This window comes from Pteropus medius, unplaced genomic scaffold (genome assembly GCF_902729225.1).
Source record: "Pteropus medius unplaced genomic scaffold, Ma_sr-lr_union100, whole genome shotgun sequence".
Taxonomy (NCBI): domain Eukaryota; kingdom Metazoa; phylum Chordata; class Mammalia; order Chiroptera; family Pteropodidae; genus Pteropus; species Pteropus medius.
In genome coordinates, this window is record NW_024342471.1 from 26,028,480 (window position 1) to 26,035,654 (window position 7,175).

The 7,175-nt window shown below is 52.2% G+C and overlaps 1 pseudogene; it reads left to right on the forward strand.

Moving 5' to 3' along the window:
• Positions 1-1,718: 1,718 nt before the first annotated feature.
• LOC120604089 (uncharacterized) lies at positions 1,719-1,837 on the forward strand (annotated as a pseudogene).
• The last annotated feature ends 5,338 nt before the right edge of the window (positions 1,838-7,175 follow it).

Below are 7,175 nucleotides of genomic sequence, written 5' to 3' on the forward strand. Positions count from 1 at the left end.
TTCCCTTCACGACTCCGGAGGACCCCTGGGTCCCCACCGCTGCCGGCCACGTGCGCCGTCGCTGCGTGGTGCCAGACCGTGGCTGCCTGTCCGCGGCTCGTTGAAGGCATCTTGTATCGCGCAGCTGCTTTCGACGTAAATGTGATCAAATGTGGCATCGTTTGTTCCCTCTGTGGTCTGTACCTTTTCGGTCTAATTTAAGAAACTTGTCTGCTCTCGAAAATCATAAGCTAGTCTGTCATGGTCACTTTAAGAGGTTCGTTCCGTTTCGTTTGAAATGTTTCACTTTCTCATGTTTCAGTTTGTAGTCGACCTGGAACTTACTGCTGGACGGGGTGGAGAGCAAAGGCCTGCTGATGACCGTGTCAGTGAGGCCGGCGAACCCTCTCGCACCTCTGCAGAGCGGCCCACCGCGTGTCCCCGCTCTGTCCCCAGGGGCCCGTGTGCCCGGATTCTTCCTGAGAGGTCCTTCTCACTTTGTTCCAACAGCCAGTTTGTTTGTCTCTGAGCTAAGTCCCCGTGCGTTTTTATTTTCACATAATAACGAATAAGCAGGGTATTTTACCTTCACGTGGACTGTAATCGTTTTAAAACAAAGGCTGGTTTTTGCCTGGGGTTTAATCGCATTAAGAATGTTCCTTTTTATTTCTAATTTGCTAGGAGATTCTTTTTAAAATCATATTCGGGTGTTGGATTTTATTACGTACGCTGTGCATCTATCGATATGACTATTTGTTAGTAAATCGAATTACATTCATAGATTTCTTGATATTAAAATAACAAATGGTCAATGAAAAACGCCTCTTAGGATTTAACCGTGTGCATGCCTGTGCGTGGGCCTGCACATGCGCACACACGTCCAGGCATTCGGCTTGCCGACGTTCCATTTAGGATTCTAAATCTATGACCCAGAGTGAGAGGAGGCACCTCTGGCCGATGCTATCGATAATTTGAGCCTTTCCTTCCAGTCCTCTGTGTCATGAAGTTGAGAGCGGCGAGGGGTTCTTCGTCCCATCTGAAAATGTCTGATTTTTAAAGCAGTCGCGATGTCCAGGTAGAAACGGTCAGGTTTCCCGGCCCTTCTCATTTCTGTTGTCGACGTTGCTCCAGCGGGCACAGCCAGTCGGCGGCTGTTGATCTGGAGCGAGTCTCCCGGGCGGCAGCGCGCGGGGTCACCTCCGCACAGGAGCCAGGCGTGCCCGACGCCTCTTCTGCTAACGACGTCCGCCGTCACCAGGTGTCTCCGCAAACACTTCATCCATCGCCGGGACTGACCAGCAGCTCAGGGCGAGGCGGGTGCCCTTGAAGCTCAAGGGTAAAGCCGCGTGGTCTGTGCCCGGCAGACGGCGAACGCCCTGCAGACCACAGTCATCAGGCGGGGCTTCCACGCACGGTGCAGGGGCGGAGGTCAACCACCGGGGGAACCTGAGCGACCGTCCTTAGAAATCACAGCTAGAATCAGGTCGAGGAAAGGACGGCCTCGGCCTCCCCTCTCAGGGCTGGCCCTCCTTACGGGCCCTGAACGTTCTTAGCGACGTCTCAGCTGTGCTCAGGCGGCAGAGGGAGGCTTTGCGGTGACGTCTTCCAGCCGGCGCATTCACCATATTTAAAGTCCAATTCTACGGTACGCGCAGAGACACGGAAAAGTCAGGTATGCGGAATCAGGCTCCGAGTCTGAGAAATCTGAACGAGAGTCGTGCTTTTAAAATGAAAACTCAGTCTACGGCCACACCATCCTGAACAAGCCCGATCCCGTCCGGTCTCGGAAGCTGAGCAGGGTGGGGCCTGGTTAGTCCTTGGATGGGAGACCACCTAGGAAGACCAGGGGCTGTAGGTGTAAAAAAGTTTTAAAAATAAGGGTTCGTGAGCTGACAAGTTCCTTGCAATCTGGGAGGTCAACCAAGGGTTGCCTCGTCTAAAAAAATAAAAATAAAAAACGCAATAAATCAATTAATTAATTAATTAATTTAATTAAAACCGATTTGTCTGATGTGTTTTAAAAAGTGGTTCTAAGAATAAAAGTAATTTGGAATAGTTGGTAAACACTCCAAGCCAGCGTCTTTTAGGCCAACATTATTCATTTATATGTGCGTTTTGGCAGGATTTGAAAAAAAACATTTATTCCATTTCTTTATAATTATATCCCGTGACTACTATATAAGGCAAACTGAGAAAATGATCAAAGGGAATTAAAACATTTCCAGGAAAATTAAATTGCATCGAAGTCTTAGCTGCAGCACTTAGCTCTGTGCCCGTCTAGGACTCGCCGTGACCAGGGGTCAGCCTGTGCCTGGGCCTGCAGTTGGCTGAGTGACGGCCCCAAAGGGCATCTCCGCCTTGTGATCTCTGGGACCTGTGTGTGTCACCTCATTTGGAAAGGGGGTCTTTGCAGACGTGATTCAGTTGAGGCTCTCCAGATGAGGTCATCCTGGACTCTGGGTGGGACCGAAATTCAGCGACAAATGTCCTCGGGGACACAGAGGAGAGAGAGGTAGACTGCGAGAGGACAGAGGCAGAGACCGGCACGGCCACAAGCCAAGGACACCTGGAGCCACCGGCAGCCGGAAGTGGCAAGGACGATGCTCCCTGGACCCCGCTGCTGGCTCAGTGTGGCCTTTCACCCTCCAGAGCAGAGGGAGAGCGGGTTTCTGCTGTTTGAAGACACAGGGCCGTGGTCACTCATGGCAGCCTCGGGACCCCAACTTGGTCCTGTCTCGTTCCATTTTGTCTCCCGTGGGTGATAGGGAGCCAGGGAGAGCAGTGGTGATTTTCATGGATAGATCTTGAGAGAAAGAGAGAGAGAAAGAGAGAGAGAGAGAGAGAGAGGAGAGAAAGAGAGAGAGAGAGAGGAGAGAGAACTCTGAAACACCTCAATCTAAGTTGCTGGGGGACTTTACCAAGCGGACTTACTAAGGCCACGCGGAACTGTGACCCAAAGCAGCATGAGGAGACCACGTCGGCCCAGGATGGGCCAATACAGGGAACTCTCGAGGATGACTTTGAAGCAGAGGCAACCAAGCGCGTGAAGGGGCCCCACGGAGGCCGTGACCCCGAGGGACGGTGGTATCACGCAGCTCCCACAGCCAGGGACACTGGCCGCGCTCTCTGCCCACGAGCTCTCCCCGGTCCTCTTGGTCACTCTCCGAGATGGACACAGTGGAGGGCCAGACAAGTCACCGGGAAGAAAAACGCCTCGAATCCCACCAGAAGGAGATGTCGGCAGAGTAGGAGAGATTCCCTCCGCGACATGTCCATCGCGTTTGTGGGCCGCCGGCGGGGGTCCTGGACGGGCAGGGGCTGGAGGACTTTTCGAGGGCCTGGGCATCCTGGGCGGCAGCAGACCCCTCCCACGGCAGGTGCTTGGGAAAACACCTCGGGGGCTGCGAGGGGGCCCACCCGCCACTGTGGAGAGGCGGGAAGCCCAGGGTCAGAATAAATCTCTGCTGGTGCAAAATCCACTTGGGGTCCCACAGCCCTTTTCCATTTTGTGGCTGAGCCACGAGAAACAAGTGGCCGCTGAGGTCACTGCTCTAGGGAGGGGGAAGGGGAGGGGGCACCAGCAGTCTCAGCAGCTGGGCACGGCCACGTCGCAGCCCTTGAGACGGTGCCACTGTGTCCCCGGCCACGCTGGTGCGTCTGTCCTGAACACGCGCCGTGTCCTCCCCGGTCCTGGTAGCCCCCCTCCCCCAGCAGCAGTCACCGGACCCCAAGCATCCTGAGGGGTCCGAGTCAAACCCTGATTTTCATAACGTTCCCCAGATGTCACCCTCTGGCCCGCACCAAGAGGTATTCGATTCCCATTCTCACCGGCCTCCTGGCATGACCGAATGAATGAATGAACGAAGAATGAATGAATGGGGCGATGACTTAAGTGATGTGTTTCAACTCCAGAGTTAAATTGAAGTTGTCAATACAAGTTGTAGACTCTGGAATTTACACGTGTTTTAAAATACCAAGGACGTGCCAGTTCGAGTGACCGTCCTCCAAAGCAAAAGCTATTGGCACCTGGGTCTCACTCTAAAATCCTCGAAAACAGCGTCCACTGGTCTCCTGCTTCGGGGCCTCCGGCAGCCGGCGGGACGCGGTGCTGGCCTTGGGCAGTGGCCTTGCATGGCAGAGGGCTCGTTCCCGTCCCGCAGAACTTTCCGTGACCCCCACACGTTTGCCCTACAGCCGATTCCCTTCGGGTCACTCAAGTCGGATCCCGCAGCCCACGAGTCTTCGCCGCCCTCTCTCAGCCTACGGTGGCGGTGGCGGCCGCGTCGCCGGGGGAGCTTCTGCTCGGAGCCGCCGTGTGGCAGCCGGGCAGCTCCGCCGAGGACACTCATGCGTGGCCTCGTGGCTCGCTCGGGCGGATTCGCGAAGCCAGCTACGGCGCTCGGTGGCATTCCAGCGCCGTCGCCGGGCCATCGACGGGAGTTTGCCGAGGAAGCACGTGGAGCAGCCGGGTCCGAACCTGCCCACGGCGCACCTGGGCTTCGGCGGCGGCACCGGCGGGCGTGCGCGACTCCCTCGGGCGGACTTAATTGTCCAGCCACCAGACGAGGCTGAGCGGCCGGACCGGCAGTGGGCGGGGGCCCACGGTGACGCTGCGCAGAGTCCGTGATGCTCCGCTCCCGGCGGGACCATCGGAAACCACCTGCCCCCTCCCCGGTCTCTGAAGAATCTGAATGTTTGATCTGGACACGTTGGTGCATCGCTCGCTCAGGTAGGAGGGGGCAATTAAATGAAAATTCCAAACTGAAAAAATATAGATTATAACTTACTTTTTTTTTAGCTTAAATACACTAGAATTATGCGTTGGTACCCTTGCATTGGCGGTCTTACGGTGGGGCTGTTAACGACGGGAGCGAATGATGTATAGGTCCATGCTCACGCATCGTTGGAAAATTAGGTGCCGATAAAATATTTTTTCGGGTAATATGTCTCGGCGCCGTTTGCTCCCCTTAACCTCGTGCAGACGCATAATTAACAGAGAGAGGCATCACTTAACCACCGACGTCTGCAGCCTGCCCGCGGCCGTCTCTTCCGTGTCAGAGACCCAGAGCGGTGTGACACCCAGTGACATTCCCGCCGTCTGAGTGCGGAGTCGTTAATGCTGAGGGAGAAGCTTCTTTTCAGGGGGAAAATGCAGGAGGACGCAGAAGGCAGTTTCCTCGCAATCACGGCCATTCAGTGGGAAGGCGGGAGCCGGAAGCCAGAGCTGCTGTGTGACTCGCTGCTCTAAACGAATTGCTTATTATTCTAAGGGTTTCAGAATCGCAGAGAAAAACACGAGCATGGCACAGAATTCTATTCCCCACGCCCAATTTCCTCTATTATTTTTAACAACTTTATCGAGATATAATTCACATGCCATAAAATCCGCTCATTTAAAACACACAATTCAATGGCTTTTGTGTATTGAGAATTGTGCAGCCATCACCAAAATCAATATTAGATGTTTTCATTACCCCGGAAAGAAACCCTGAACCTAACACCAGTCCCTCCTCTTCGCCCCGAAATCTTCCAGCCCTGGGCGATTGATCCACTTTCTGTTACCACGGATTCGCCTCTTTTGGACATTTCGCATAAAGGGGATCACACGGTCTATGATTTTTGCAACCGGCTTCTTTTATTTAGCAGCCCGTTTTCAAGGTTCGGCTGTGTTTCTTCTTGGAGAATTGGTTGCTTTATCATTCTGTTATATTTCTCTTTATCCCTAATAATCTTCCTGGCTCTCAACTCTGCTTTGTCTGGGATTCATATCGCCACTCGGATGTGTTTTATCAGAGTTAGCACTGCATATATTTCTCCGCCTCTTCATTCTGAACCTTTCTGAATCTTTATATTTAAAGTGGGTTTCTTAGAGACAGCGTATTTTCGGGTCTTGTTTTTTTTATTATTTATTTTATTTTTATTTTATTTTGTTGTTGTTGTTTTTCTTTAATACGCTCTAACAACCTTTTCATTTTAGTTAATGTAGTTAAACCGTTCACGTTGACAGTGATTGCTAGAGTCAGGTTCCTATCTGTGCTATCTGTATGTGTCTTTTTATTGCCATTGTTTTTATTTCTTTAGACGCCCTCCGTTTTTCTTTCTTCTCTAGTCGCATTGAGAATTCTGTACAATTATATTTGATCTCCTCTCTTAGAATACCAGTTATCCTTCTTTCTAAAATATTTTCAAAGATATTTCAAGGGTTCGCAATACGCATATTGAACTAGTCCGCACCCCACCTTCCCATAACGCTGTGCTGCGGGGGGGGTCTTATGACCGCGGCCACGTTTCACTCTTCCGTTTGCTGCGATCACCCAATATTTTTGTTCCTAGAATAGATTTAATGAACCAATGTGACCCCGATAAACTTAATTTAAGAAAATAACAAAATAGAAAATAACTAAAATAAAGACATCGAGTCAAAAAAAGAAAAAGAATGAATTTGACATTCGGTTGCCACAGTCATCCCTTACATCCGTGGAGAATAGGAAAGATGCAGCTTTTCCTTTGTTTGTTTGTCCCGAAGCCCTTCTCTGCCTGCAGACCCGAGTCGGCCTGTGTCCTTTCTTCCCCGTGGGGAACATCTTCACCACCACTCCGCGTACGGAGGGCCTGGCCGTGAAATCCCAGAGCTTCGTGTGTCCGAGCAGGTCCTCGTTTCTCCTCGGGTCGGGGGTCACCTTGCTGGCTGTCGACTTCCGGGCAGGCAGGTGTCTTCTGAGAACCTTTAAGCATCTCACCCGCTCTTTCCTCTCACGTAGCTTCCGACGAGAAGTCTGCTGGGAAGCTCGTCCCCGTTTCTCGAGGTCATAAATCCTTTTTCTCTGGCGTCTTTTGACGTTTCTTTGGCCTCTGGTTTTCTGCAGGTTAAGGATCCTACGCGCAGGCGTCGCTCTGCTCACAGTTACCGTGTTCGGTGTTGTCAGAGCTTTCCGGATCTCGGCGTCGATGTCAGTCATTCGGTCTGGAAAATTCTCGACTATTATTACTTCAGCGTGTCTTCTGATCAGTTCTCTTCTCCTTCTGATATTGCAAATGTTCGCATCTGACACCTCCCGAAGTTATCTCAGAATCATGATCGTTTCTACGGTTTTGTGTTCCTCTCGTTCCCTTTCAGCCTGGGGAGTCTGGCCGCCCACACATCTTCCCGCGCACTGACTCTTTCCTCCTCTTCCCGGTCCACCCGTGAGCCCGTC